This window comes from Cetorhinus maximus, chromosome 23 (genome assembly GCF_964194155.1).
Source record: "Cetorhinus maximus chromosome 23, sCetMax3.hap1.1, whole genome shotgun sequence".
Lineage (NCBI taxonomy): Eukaryota > Metazoa > Chordata > Chondrichthyes > Lamniformes > Cetorhinidae > Cetorhinus > Cetorhinus maximus.
In genome coordinates, this window is record NC_135901.1 from 8357033 (window position 1) to 8372149 (window position 15117).

Consider the following 15117-nt stretch of genomic DNA (forward strand, 5'->3'; position numbering starts at 1 on the left):
GTTTGAGGAAGAAGCGGAGAGCCATCAGACCATCCCGGTGGGGGATGGAGGTGTAGAGGGATTGGACATCCATGGTGCAGAGGAGGTGGTTGGGGCCAGGGAACTGGAAATTGTTGATATGATGTAGGGTGTCAGAGGAATCACGGATGTAGATGGGAAGGGACTGGACAAGAGAAGAGAGAATGGAGTCAAAATAGCAAGAAATGCTAAAACGCATTTTAGCAGTTCGTCCGGTCAGCAACAGAATTTAGTGGGTTTTCGATGCAGATTTACATTGTTACTGACCACCTCAAAGACATCTCATGTTATAGTGCGCTCATAAAAACAGGCGCAAGCGATGCTGTAATTGAACCAGAGGAAATGACAGAGTTGGTACGGAATCACTTCTTTAAATAATTGGTCTTCAGAATAGAATTTCAGAAAAAATGACCCAGGGAGCTATGGACACCGAGGCACAGTGCAGATCTGTTGGCTTCCCTCCTGTCTTCTACATGGACGCCATTTATGCGCCAGAAAGCTTCTCAACTGGAACAAAGAGGGATCAAATGTCATGAACGAATCATTCTCAAAACAATTCCCAGTAAAATTATTCAATTTTGTTTACAAGCTATCTGTGCTCAATTTCAAATGAGCACCATATGATTTGCATTCCCTGCTGACTGGCACTCTTCTATCTATCAGTCATGTTTGCAATTCAAGTTTGCTGTATATTTCAGAGAGTCTCAATTCAAATGAAGGCATCAATAACAGATAAATTATAAATATTAAATATAGAATAGCGGAACAAATACAGTTTGTTCAATTTCGTCTTCCAAGGATAAGACGGATGTTCCTCATGATTGAGCAGAAAGCATTGCACCCGGAGACATTTGCGGGACGGACACGTCTACATTGAGAAATTCAAAACAAGCTGAGGCACCAGGGTGAAACCAACAGTTGTCTCCCTGCAACAAGCGACATGGCCTCTCAGTCCAACCATTGGAAACCTCCAAACATTCTGGTAGCTCAGCATTGGCCTGTTTGCTACACAAATATTTATCCTCTGTAAGATTCCAGTCCAGGAACATAATTGTTTTAAACCAAATGAAGGAAAGGAACTATTAAATCATGTGCTCTTGGCAGAGCTCTGTTAAACTCCTTCACAAACATTTTCCTCTGTGATATAACGCCCTCGATTGAAGGTTTGTGGAGCAAAAGTAATAAGGTTGTAAAAATAGTAAGATTGAAAAAATAACACTTCCATAAATTCGATATAAGGATCAATTGCATAGTTACATCATGTTCATATGGTAAAGTATACTAGGAACCCAAGTCCAATTCATCATGTGAACCTTGTGAATTAAGGCAAACTAGGCATGGATTCTGCAGAAATTGCTTTTTCAAAAGGGAATTGAGCAATTTAATGAAAAGGAGGAAAAAACAGGTTTATTGAAAGAGAGAAGCAAATTGTGATTAATTAGTTTGCTCGTTTAAAAAGGGGACAGAGGTCGCATGGTGGAAGGGCCTCATGCGATTGTATGAATACACGGTGCTCGGCCACTTTACGATTAGACGGTTATGTCAGTCTAGCTGCAGCGTTCCTGCTAATTACAGCTGAATTCCATTTCTCTGCAACAGACACCCAGAGTGCTGCTGCGTTGCAGCGCAGTTTAACATTCCAGACAGGCTCAATGGAAACATGACAGTTTCTGTAGTATAGTGGTTATCACGTTCGCCCAACACACGAAAGGACCCCGGTTCAGTCAATAATGAGGGTGATTTGTAAGCTTACTTGAATCTCCTATGTTGCAGTTGCTCTCACCCCGAGGTCATAAAATGAATACAGCAAAATCAGACGTGCTGCGATTTCATGACACAGTTGAGTAGAAATAAATATTCGTATTTCACTGCACTCACATATTAGCAGTTCGTCCAGTCAACAACAGAAATGAATGCGTCTTTCAATACAGATTAATACAGTTACTCACCATGTCAAAGATGTCGCATAGTAATGTGTGTTCAGAACGACAAAGAGGGATCAGATATAACTCTCAAATCTGTTTCCTGTAAAATTCTTTGATTTAGTTGAAATGCTGACTGTTGTGCTAAATCTCAAAACTGACCCATATCAAGTGCATTACCTGGCGTCTGGCATTCTTTTGTTTGCTAGTCACGTTTGCAATTCGATGTTGTTCTATATTCCAGAGAGCCTCAAGTCAACCGAGGGCATTAATATAAAAAAAAATACTGAATCTTGAATAACGTAAAAAATGCTGTTGAGTAAAGTTTGTTGAATTTCGTCTTCTGAGGAGGAGAAAGGTGATCCTAATGATTGAGCAGAAAGGATTGCTGCCTGAGACATTTGCTGGACCGAGCCTTCTGCATTATGACACTCAAAACAAACTGAGGCACCGGGTGGAAACCAACAGTTGTCTTCTTGTAACAAGAGTCATGACCTCTCAGCCTAACCATTGGAATCCTCCAAGCATTCTGGTAGATCAACACTGCCCTTTTTCCTAAGCAAATATGTATTCTGTAAAGATTTCATTCCCAGGACAAAATTATTTCAAACCAAACGAACGGAACGAACTATTTTAACATGTGACCTTGGCAGGGCTCTGTCTAACTGTATCAATGATTTCCCTCGATTAACGGGTTGTGGAGCAAATATAATTAGATTATGTAAATAACTCAGAAATAATGAGGTGTTTGATCAAAAAAATGAGCACTTTCGTCAATTCGACATGAAATCAAGAGATAAGTAAATAATGTTCATATGCATAGCTCTGTAAGGAACACAAGTTGAAATCTTCATGGCATTGGGTGAGGGGAACAGTGAGGCAAACTTTTAAGGCAAACTTGGCATGGACTCTGCAGAAACTCCTTCTTCCAAAGGGAATTGTGCAATTAATTGATATTCAGAAAAATAACAGGTTTACTATAAGAGAGAAGGAAACTGAGATTAATTCGTTTGCATTTTTAAAAAGCTGACAGAGACAGGATGATGGAAGGGCCATGGTATGGATACACGGTGTTATGCCATTTTATGATGACCTTGTTATATGAGTCTGTCTGCAGCATTCCAAATTAAAGCAGCGAAGTTCCAATTCTCCCAAAGAGCCAGAGAGCTGTTGTGTGACAGCACAGTTTAGCAGTCACACTTCAAACTGACAGAAGCGGTTTGAAAAGCCTCTCAGTGTCTCATTGATTAAAACTCTAATATAAATGTCCCAGATTTTAAACATCTGTTTCATTATTTTATCCTATTTTACAGACCAAGTGATCGGTTGAATTTTGGGCACTGTAGATTTTCATCAGCTCTTCATTGAAATCTCTGTATTCCGAATTTAAAATGTGTCCTCTTGGTGACTCTAAAAATGAAATACCTTCAGTTTGTTTCCGAGTTTGTAACTGAGACAATCATGGATGGTATTTCTGGCTTCCTGTTTGAAATTTTCGAGATAACTATCGCTGTATTCTAATTGTAGCTTATAATTCCCCTGTAGTTTGAATTCCCCGTGTAAATAAATAACTTTTCTCATTCCTCATTCACAATTATCCCCTTCCCTTAATGTTGAGCTCCTGTTTTCTCTTTCTGGTGTCTGTTACTATTATACATACAGTTGGCAGCTCAGAGGGAATGTGTTCTGTTCTGAATGTGACGCTCATATTCATTTCAGTTAACTTTAAAATAAACTGTTTTGTAAAATGTTCTCTGAAATTGTTAATAAATCATTATTGTGAAACAAACTATGGTTCTGACGAAATCCTTTCTCCAAGGCCCATCGACACCACTCTACCTTCCCTATTACACGGTTCCCCCTCTCCCCCACCCCACCCCACCCCACCGCCACCGCCCCCGCCCCCGCCCCCATTTCCAGACAGGTATTTTTCACCAGTCCTGTCTGGGATGTGGGGATGTGTTTGAATCGAAGACCTGTCAGTGAACGAGTCACTCCGCCACCCAGCGACTCATTCGTGTTAATACATCTTTCCCTCAGAGCGAGGGGAGCCTCAGTCATATTCTGGTCTGTCAGCTAATTATAAACAGCAGGACTCTGCTTCATCAGAGGCCGATGTAGGGCAGTGCGTGGAGAAAGAAAGCTTCCTTTACACTGTCCCATCAAGCACTCCCAGGGTCTGTGCAGTAGGGGTTAGATAGAGAATAAAAGTTTTTTTCTCTTTATCCTTTAATGAAATGTGGGTGTCACTGGCAAGACCGCCCCGAACAGCCCGGCTTCCGAGGCCATTTCAGCAGGCAGTGAAGTCACATTGCTGTGGACCTGGAATCACATGTCGACCAGGCTGGGTGTAGGTGGCAGATTTCCTTCACTAAAGGACAGTACTAAGGTGGGTAACTCTTTCGAGTTATCAACAGATCGCATGTAACTCTTTCGAGTACATTCACAGTTCTTGGTTTCTGGGAGTGGGACATGAACCCACAACCTTCTGATTCAAAGGCGAGGGTGCTATGAACTGAGCCACAGCTGACAGTAGTGAAGCAGTTGGGTTTTTACGACAATTGGTGATTGTTGCCATGGTCACCATTACTGAGTCGAGTTTTCAATTCCAAACTTTATTAATTGAATTCACATGCCAGCAGCTGTTATGTTGGGATTTGAACCCAAGACCCCAGAGCATTCGCCTGGACTCTCTGTACCTTGTCCAATTAAACACTCACAAGGCAGAGACGTCACAGTCCATCTTCTCAAGCCAATTAGGGATGGGCAATAAATGCTGACCCAGACAGCCGCTCCCATATCGCATAAATAAATAATAAGGTGTATACATATACCGCACACAGAACATTTGGTACAAACCCAGGGATGATTCCGAGAGGCTGGGGCCGATCTGACACAGACACATTTTCAAGCAGTAATCCTGCAAGTTATTACCACAGTTTGGAGTTTAATAGGAACACCAGGTAGCACAATCGTGGAAATTCCCAGGCCCTGCGGCCTGCCTGATGCAACAAACAACTGAACTCACTGAACATCACCCCAGAGATCCTCTCTCCCTGCTCCATTCCCTCTGATACCATCCTCCTGAACTCACTGAACATCACCCCAGGGATCCTCTCTCCCAGCTCCATTCCCTCTGATATCATCCCCCTGTGCTCACTGAACATCACCCCAGGGATTTCGCTGCATCTCCTCAGAGACCCCCTCGTACCTCCACCCCCCCCCCCCCCCTCCGTCACGGGAATATCAACAGAGATTTCTGGTCAGACCCCAATATCTTCCAACATTTTCCTTCTGATGCAGAGCCGTTTTTCCTTTAAAATCCTGGAGTTCAGGCGCTTGTTGATGAACATTGTAAGATTAAGGGAGGGAAAAATTGCTGGCCCACCTGAAGGGTTCGGAATGATATTTAGGAAAGGGTAATGTTAGTGTTTAATCTGTTGCTCTGTCTCAGTCTCTATCCCAATCTCTACCACATTTCTCTCCTCTATGCTGCATTTATATTTAACCTCCACCGCTGCGCTTCCCAGTTTCTCGGACATTCTCTGTGGGCGCACGGGACCTTTAAGATGCCAAGGGGTCACAGTCCTGAGTCAGGATCACAGGCGGCTCAAACTTCACCGCTCAGCAGAGACTGGAGACAGGCCATGATCTCCCGCACCTGAATCAATGCGGGTAATAACCAATCACGGTCCAATGGCGTGCGAAAAGCATTGTGGCGTCATCCACTGCCGGGCCAATTGGCGTCAGCCATGTTTGTGTGACGTCGCACCTTGCTCAGATCTACGGTTAATTGAAAAGAAAAATGACGTCAGTTCTTTTCAGAGCAATCGCTCAACCTGATCGTTCACTGGACCATGAAATGCAATGATTCCGAGAGTCCACTATTTAATCTTCTGTTCCATAACAGCGTCAGTTTATGACGCTGGTTATAAATGTAGCATCATGTGCGATGCACTGTCATGGCAGAGTAAAGTTTCCTTTCATCCCCAGCTGAGCTGTCCGAGCAGATGATGTCGGCCAGGCGGACCATTTCCACAAAGGAAACGTGGCCACGCTATCACAACGGTTTTACAATTTGTATTCATTACGAGAAGATTTGTGCACCGAATTCAGAAGTAATGAGTCCACTAACACCTTTAGAGATTTTAAAACTAAGTTAAAACATTTATTGACAAAAGGAATAATTTCAAGCACATGCATAAGATTACAGTTACGAAATACAAATCCCAAAATCCCTAATTAACCTCACTCCCAACTATACACCCTCTTTAGGGCAGCAGTCCAAAATAGCTTTAAAATTTAAGTAGCAAGCAAGCAAATTTACCACAGCGCCTACTTGACAGTGGAATTCCAAAGGCTATCCTCCACCTTTGGTTACTGGACACAGCAGGCGTCTGCTAAAGCGGCTGGAGGCTTCCCCAAGGTTGTTATGCACGGTCCTATTAGATCTTACATGGCCCCCCAACATAGCCTTCCATTCCTCTTCATATATGTTTCTCTCTCTTTAATCTGTAAATTCCGTTGTTCTTTGTGTCTTTGGAAATTTACTTTTCCCATGATACAAAAATTTTTCATGTTGCTAACATGGTCAGTACCTTTGGGAAAATAAATACACTACTTGGCCTTTCTTAACTTCCTTCACTTATCTAAAAATGCGAATTTCCTTCACACTATACGTGCTAAGACCTCATCCATGTTTACTCAATAGCATTTAAAATACCTTTTGCCCCTAATTTATTTTGATAATTTGAAGCTTGCAGCCTATCTGGCCCTAATGCAATTAAATCACACAGACAGAACCATACACTCACCACCATAAACCTACTTTACAATAAACCACAATAACATAATGAAAAGATCTGTTAGTTTCATGGCACAGCTCTGACCTGTGACACTGCTGAACTGTCTGCTCTGTAGGTTTGGTCAAAGGTGGAGCCCTTGAGCGACTCCAGGTGGAATTCTGTCTGTGAAATATCGACTCTAAATGAAAATATTCGCGAATATCTCTGGATTGTCGTTATGGCAAATTAATATGTTTTTATTATGTTGATTGCATTATTATTGTAACTGTTTCCCTTTTTGTACCGTTTCTTTATATTGATTCTGAGATTATTTTAATACCAGTTATCTTGATACCAGTTGTATAACATCCACAAATTAAATGGAACTTCACACGGTGCAATGGTGTGCTCCAGTTCTCTTAATATATTCAGAGAATGAATTTCTATTCGCAGCTTTGAATCCTATATTTTCTCATGAATTGGATGTATATACGCAGTTGAACTATTTTTATTCTCATTGTGTTTGAAATTAATATTTAAACGCCTGTTTGTGTGAGAACATACTGGACAACAGATGGCTGACAAAGTTTGGGGAATATTTTCATCAGATCAAAGCGCACAATCCGGAACTATGACGGCAATGGAAGTAAGAAGGGAAGAGGGTGAGGAAGAGACGTATGTCATTGCCGGATGATGTCAAACCACCAAGTTTTCAGTTAACAAAAACAGAAATACCTGGAAAAACTCAGCAGGTCAAGCAGCATCGGTGGAGAAGAAAAGAGTTGACGTTTCGAGTTCTCATGACCCTTCAACAGAACTGAGTAATATTAGGAGAGGGGTGAAATATAAGCTGGTTTAAGGGGAGGGTGGGGGGGGGAGGGGGAGAAGTTGGGGGGGCTGGTGGTTGTAGGGATAAGCAAGCAGTGATAGGAGCAGATAATCAAAAGATGTCACAGACAAAGGAACAAAGATGTGTTGAAGGTATCGGAACACACTCACCACTTATGCCACAAAGACGAGGTACAGCAAAGGAATCAAGGGCTATAGGGATCGGCTGGAAAATTGGTGTTGAGGCCCAGGATCCTCCGTGACCTTATGAAGTAGCTGAGCAAGCTCCAGGGGCCTTTTGGCAGACTCCTGGTCTGATTGCTTATATTCTCATTCAGTGCCAATACCAGTCATGACGATGACTGGCTGCAAGCACCGTGGTAGTGTAGCCGAGCGGTCTAAGTCGCTGGACTTAAGTTCCAGTCTCTAACGAGACGTGGGCTCGAATCCCACCACTACCAGGTGATAATTTTGGGGACTTCGTGCAAATCGCTTCCGGCGGAGGGGAGGCTGCTAAAATTTATAGCAGGAAAGTGAGCGGTGTTTCCGATTGGTCGGAATCCCGAGGAGAGGAAATGTGAATATAAATTACAGGGCGACTGGTAAAAGGCCGGCATTGTGAGACTAGTTGAGTTGCTCCTCCAAAGAGCCAACATGACGGGCCGAATGACCTCCTTCTCTTCTGTAATCATTCTGTGATTTTATATGACCCCGACTGGTGAGCGCATAGGGTCTGTAGGCGAAAGCGGAGAGGTTAAGGTGATGGATTGTCCCCACCCAGGGTACCATCCTGCCGACTATACTTCTCATTCCTGATTTTAACCAGGCGCCTGCAGATACAGAACTAATTATCTGTTCAATGGAATAAAAAACACAGCCAAACACTTTGGTTTTTTCCTATTGCCGTTCATCTACAAGCATTTACGGAATTTGCTGTCGGATTTGTGAAAACAAAACTTAACCAATTTGTGATATCTTTGTGGTCTCTGTCACTCTCGGTCTTATATGTATGTATGTGTTCCTGTGTGTGTGTCAATGCGCTTCAGTTCCCCACTTTTACCAATCAAAACTTTATTTATATTAGTTGAGTAGCTTCATATTAAAATCGGACAAACAAAAAAGAGCAGCTTTAAAACATGCAAGAGGGGAATTCCGGCTCTATTTGTTTTTGAATGGAGACTGCTCAGCGCCTAAGTGCCCGTATGTTACAAAGTGGGGGATGATTGACATTTACACTGAGCAACATTAAATCAGACAGAAACCGAGTCCTTGTGGTGGAGGAGTTAAGGCAATGGACACACCGAGAGAATGAATTTGTAAATATAAATAGTCCAAACTGAAATCCCTCAGACCCTAGGAACTGTTTCTACTGCGGCCATATCTCTGAAGGAATAGGAAAATTAAAGTTCAATTCCAAATGTTATAATCACCTGGAAAGGCTGAACAGTCTGAAGCTCTTTACTCTAGAAAAGGGAAGGCTGAACGCGGGCCTTATAGAAATGGAATGCTTTGTCCCTGTTTTGTCAAGGGTTCTACCTGCTGAATCTGATCAAACAAATAATGAAAAGTTTAGAAACATAGAATGAAATGTTTACATTGAGGTGTAGTTCTTAAGATCACATTTTGTCATTTGCTCGATCAGCATTTTTGTCGAACTGTCTCTCTGTGTCATTAAATTACAACACTGACTACACTTCAAAAGCATTCCATCGGCTGTACAGCACTTTCTGTTGCCCTGAGTTCGTGAAAGGCTCTGTTTAAATGTAAGTCTTTTATTCTCTTCTTCTTTTCCGTCTTTCAATCTAAGTTATCAATGGTGACGTGTATCTGTTCCTTTCAGTGTCGAGCCAACTCTGTTTCTATCTGTCTCTCTTTGTCTCCGTATATCTGTTTTCGCCCCCACAGTCTCCCTGTCTCTGTCTCGGTCTCCTTTACCTCTTTGCAAAGTGTGAAATTCTGAGACAGTTTGAGAGTGTTCATGGTGAGAGGCTGTTTTCCCCCCGGCTGGAGCGCCTAGAACTGGGCTCACATTCTGCGGATAATGTATCAGCCATTTAGGACTGAGTTGAGGAGACATTTCTTCACTCAAAGGGTTGTGAATCTTTGGAGTACTGTAGCCCAGACATCTGCAGATCCTCAGTCGGCGAGTACATTGAAGGTTAAGATGGATTGATTTTTTGATTCTAAGGAAATAAAGGGATAGATCGATGGGGTAGAAATTAGTGTTGAGGTTGGCAATCCGCCATGATCTAAATAAGTGGCGGAGCAGGTTCGAGGCACCTGAAAGCTGCTTCCTGCTCTTTTCCTTACTATCTATATTTCAATGGAAATACCAGGTAAGGTAAAAGGCGTCCATTATGTTATTGTGGCCGAGCGGTCTTAAATGCTGTGTTTAAAAACCACCCTTTTGTTGGGGGTGGGCACGAATCCCACTGTTTCAATGAGCTGGTATTCGCGCCGTGTTACGAAATCTTTAGACGGAGAAGCTTCAGTTGAAGTGGAGTGTGCGGTGTTTTATTTTGATGGGAAGAACAAAGAGAGACAATACAAATATGAATTTCTGTGGGGGAAAAGGAGCCTGTGTGGAACCAGCTGATTGGATCTTCCAAAGATCTGGCACGAATATGACCTGGCGAATGTCTTCCTGCTCTGCTGTAGCCACCTATTATTTTATATGAATGATCTAAGCATACTCGTAGTCGTGGCCGAGTGGTTAAGGCGATGGATTCGAAATCCATTAGGGTCTTCCTACATAGGTTCGAATCCTGCCGACTACGTTTCCTCATTATTCCCGATTTCAACCAAATAAAACTATTGGTCAATTGTAGAAAATAAACTCTCCAGCGTTTTCCTATTTCCGTTCATCTGCCACATCTCAAGGTGTGTGGACATCTCAGAAGGTTTTGGGGTTCTGGGAGACTAAAGAGAAAGAGAGGGTCAAGGACATGGAGGGATTTGAAAACAAGCAGGAGAATTTTAAACTAAAGATAGCACTTGTCCAGGAGCCAATGTAGGTCAGAAAGCACAGGGGTGATAGGGGAATGGGACTTGCTGCGAGTTTAGACACGGGCAGCAGAGTTTTGAATGACCTCAAGTTTACAGCGGGTAGAATGTCCACTCACATTCCAGAACTCACATCCTGGTGGATCAGCGCTGCCGTGTTTCCAAAATCAATACTGATTCTTATCAGGTGCCATTCTCAGAACTATACACAGTGCTCCAGTAAAAGCAGCCCCATTCCCATCCATATTCTGCCTTGTACCAACATCGTTGTAGCCAGTGCTTTGCAACCGATCTCAGCCTTTCTCTTTTATTCTTTTACTTTCCAGCTCGACATCGACATTTGTTCTCGACCTGACGCACATGTGACATTTTCATTTCTGATGCGGAGCTTCAGTTCCAACTCCACTGATTCGGGCAGAGCTGTAACGCATTTTCTGTTTTCAATCAGGAACTCAATCAAGTCGTTTTAACAAGAGAATTAAGCGGCTAGCTTCTGACCAGGATGCAAACACGGGCCGCAGCGATGAGATCGCCGAATCCTAACCACTGGACTACCAAGGAAGCTGCTTTCTGCGCTTGCATCTCGGGATATCCACGCGGCTTTTGCCATTTTCTTCATTCTGGACCATTTTCACGAGGGCGAAGTTTCTCCGACAAAATGTCATGTTGAGATAGGACACAAATTATTTCTTCAGCCAATGAAAATCAACGTAGCTATTGGCTGGAACATGAAATCGACAGCGTGGTGAAATAGTCCCAAAGCTGTGAATTGCAAAATTCAATTTCCAAAACCCACCAACCTAATCACTGCGGCTCCTGTGAAACTGACAAGGCAGCGCACGGCAGATATTCATCACTAAAAGCAACTGATAGACATCAAATTCTTCACTTTCACGTCACATTTTTTAACTCGTATTCTCCATCTCAGACATTTCCAGTTCAAAAAGATACAAAAGGAATCTTTCCAATCTGCTTTTTCTCTCTGAACCATTTTAATATGAAGCTACAAAACTAAAGTGAATGTAGTTGTAAAGCGTGAAGTGAATGCGATGGTAAAAATTCGTTCACCTGCGTGTGGAACTGAGCCGCATTGCTACATTCCGGATCCTAACCACTCGCTGTGCAACATAAATCTGTACGCTTTATTTCCTGTTGCCTTTCCTCTCCGACCAAAATGAATCACTTCACACTTCCTTACGTTAAATTTCAGCTGCCACTTGTCCGTCCAAATGGATTTGTTTAAGAGCCCGAAAGGGCAACCAACTCAAACTAGAAATGGAAGCGTGAGAATGAAAGAAGAGAAGTGACGGGTTTTGTACATCCCGGAGTAAAGAGACTCCAGGATCAAAATAAATCAAAATACTGCGGATGCTGCAAATCTGAAACAAAAACAGAAAATGCTGGAAAAACTCAGCCGATCTGTCAGCAGCTGTGGAGAAAGAAACAGAGTTAACGTTTCGAGTCTGTATTTTTGGGTCATTGGGACTGATTGGAATGCTCTTTGCAAAAAGCTGCCATAGACACGATGGGCCGAATTGTCTCCTCATGTGCTGTACCATTTTATGGCAACATTATTAAATCAGTCTGTCTCCAGCATTCCTAATGATAGCAGCTGAATTCCATTTCTTCGAAACAAAAACCCAAAGTGCTGCTGCATGGCCGCACAGGTTACCGTTTCAGCTAAGACCATTGAGAATTCGGCAGTGCAGGGTTTCTCTAGCGTCGTGGCCCTAACACGCAAATAGTCTCCCGGTTCGAAACCCGGGAAAATGTTACCGAAATCCGCACGTTTGAGTGCACTTGCGTAATACGGTCACGTGACAATTGGTCTTCTCGAAATACTAAAGAACATCCCACAAATAAAACATAAGTGACATTTTATCGCACCCGATGCAGTAAAGGTTGTAAAACACTTTCTACTGTCACTCGACAGACATATTAACAGTTCGTTCAGTTAGCAAAATAAATGAATCTGTTTATTGCTGTAGGTTAACATACTTACTCGTCGTCTCAAAGATGAAGAACAGTAATGTGTGCTCCAAAAGACAGACGAAAGCGATATTGTAATTGAAACAGAAGAAATAGCAGACACGCTACATCATCACTTTGTATCGGTCTTCAGCAGAGGAAGAGGAAAAACTGCCAGGGTGCGATAAAATGTCCGAGGAAACCGAGGCTCAGTGCAGGCATGGTGAAATCCCTCCTTTCTTATTCAGCCTGGAAAGAAGAGACATGAACGGGATTTAGGCGCCAGAATGTAAAAGATGCCATGAGCCTATTTGAAAGAAGAGCAGGGGAGTTCTCCCCGCTTCCTGGTCAAATTTATCCCTCAATCAACGTCACAAAGACACATTCTCCGCTCATTATGACATTATTGTTTGTGGGAGTTTGCTGAGCGGTGATTGGCTACCGGGTTTCCTACATCACAATGACGACACTTCACAATGTCCTTCATTGACTGGAAAGCGATTTGAGACGTCCGCTGGTCGGGAAAGGTGCTATATAAATGCAAGCCTGTCTTTATTTAAATATCAAAAACGCCAGTGCTCTGGTGACTGACCCTCGAGAGTGGAAACAGTTTCTCCCTAACTGCTCTATCAAACCGCCCGCCGCCGATCCCTTCCTTAGCACAGTAATTTTAAACAACACCATGAAAACTCAGTTTAACCTGCTTTGCTCTAAAGAAAACGATCCCGGCCTTTATAGTCTCTACAAAACTGAATGTGTTCACCCCTGAACATGGTGCAAGGCGGAACATTGTGACGAGATTTTGGAAAATGTTGTTCATTGGCAGGTGGAAAAATGGAGGAGGAACCAAAACAGGAAACCCAGTCTCCAGTTCTGTGAATATTTACAAACTCTTTAGGAAACGGAATCAGGGGAGAATGAAGGGTGAGCTGTCCGACTGACCAAGGCCTATCTGGAATGTTAAGCCATTCTGTCATGCAGCAGCACTCTGGGTCTCTGTATCGGAGAAATAGAATTCAGCTGGTATTGTCAGGAATGCTGCAGACAGACTCATATAACAATGTAATCATAAAACGGCAAAGCACCATGTATCTATTCAATGGCATAAGGGGCCCTTCCATAATCTTGTCCCGATCAGCTTTTTATAAGAGCAAACGAATTAATCTCAGTTTCCATCCCTCTTTTAGTAAACCTGTTATTATTCTGAATATCAATTAATTGCACAATTCCCTTTTGAAAAAGGAGATTCTGCATATTCCATGCCTAGTTTACCTTAAGTAACACTGTTTCCCTCACCCAATGCCATGAAGATTTAGACTAGTGCTTCTTACATAGTTATGCATATGAACATTATTTACTTTTTCTATTGATTTCATATCGAATTGACAAAAGTGCTCATTTTTCTGATCAAACACCTCATTATTTCTGAGTTGATTTACAGAATCTAATTACATTTGCTCCACAAGGGTGGAGCTAATCAAGGGTGTTATATCACAGTGGGAAATCAATGTTACAGTTCAACAGAGCCCTGCCAAGATCAAAAGCTGGCATAGTTTGTTTCTTTCATTTGGTTTAAAATGCATTTGTTCTGGGAAGGCAATCTTACAGAATACATATTTGTTTAGGAAAAAGTGTTGATCTGTCAGAATGTTTGGAGGATTCCAATGGTTAGACTGAGAGGTCACGTCACTTGTTACAGGAAGACAACTCTTGGTTTCCGCCTGGTGCCTCAGTTTGTTTGAATTTCAAACTACAGAATGTCTTAGGCAGCAATGCTTTCTGCTCAATCATTATGAACACACTTCTCCTCAGCAGAAGAAATTAAACAAACTTTTCTCAGCAATTTTTTACCTTATTTAACATTCAGTATTAATGTATTTGATATTGATGCCCTTGGTTAACTTGAGGCTCTCTGAAATAGACAACATCGAATTGCAAACTTGACTGGCAAGCAAAAGAATGCCAGGCACCAGGTAATGCATTTGATATGGGTCTGTTAGACAAAGGAAAGCCAATGGATGTTATCTACTTGGACTTCCAGAAGGCCTTTGACAAGGTGCCGCACAGGAGGCTGCTTCGTAAGATAAGAGCCCATGGTGTTAGTGGCAAGGTACTAGCATGGATAGAAGATTGGCTGTCTGGCAGGAGGCAGAGAGTGGGGATAAGGGGGTCCTTCTCAGGATGGTGGCCGGTGACTAGTGGAGTTCCGCAGGGGTCAGTGTTGGGACCACAACTTTTCACTTTATACATTAATGATCTAGATGAAGGAACTGAGGGCATCCTGGCTAAGTTTGCAGATGATACAAAGATAGGTGGAGGGACAGGTAGTATTGAGGAGGCGGGGAGGCTGCAGAATGATTTGGACAGGTTAGGAGAATGGGCAAAGAAGTGGCAGACGGAATACAACGTGGGGAAGTGTGAGGTCATGCACTTTGGTAGGAAGAATAGAGACATAGACTCTTCTGTAAATGGGGAGAGGATTCAGAAATCTGGAGTGCAAATGGACTTGGGAGTCCTAGTCCAGGATTCTCTTAAGGTTAACTTGCAGGTTGAGTCGGTAGTTAGGAAGGCAAATGCAATGTTGGCATTTATTT

At 42.6% G+C, this 15117-nt stretch overlaps 1 protein-coding gene and 2 non-coding genes across 3 annotated transcripts in view; 2 read left to right on the forward strand and 1 right to left on the reverse strand.

The window, feature by feature from the left end:
• The window catches only part of LOC144698179 (uncharacterized), a 96408-nt gene that overhangs the window by 7279 nt on the left and 74012 nt on the right, over positions 1–15117 (reverse strand). The gene's annotated exons all lie outside the window — the stretch shown is intronic.
• Positions 7932–8013, forward strand: trnal-uaa (transfer RNA leucine (anticodon UAA)). The gene has a single exon. It is a non-coding gene; the product is annotated as a tRNA-Leu (tRNA).
• trnas-cga (transfer RNA serine (anticodon CGA)) lies at positions 10248–10329 on the forward strand. The gene has a single exon. It is a non-coding gene; the product is annotated as a tRNA-Ser (tRNA).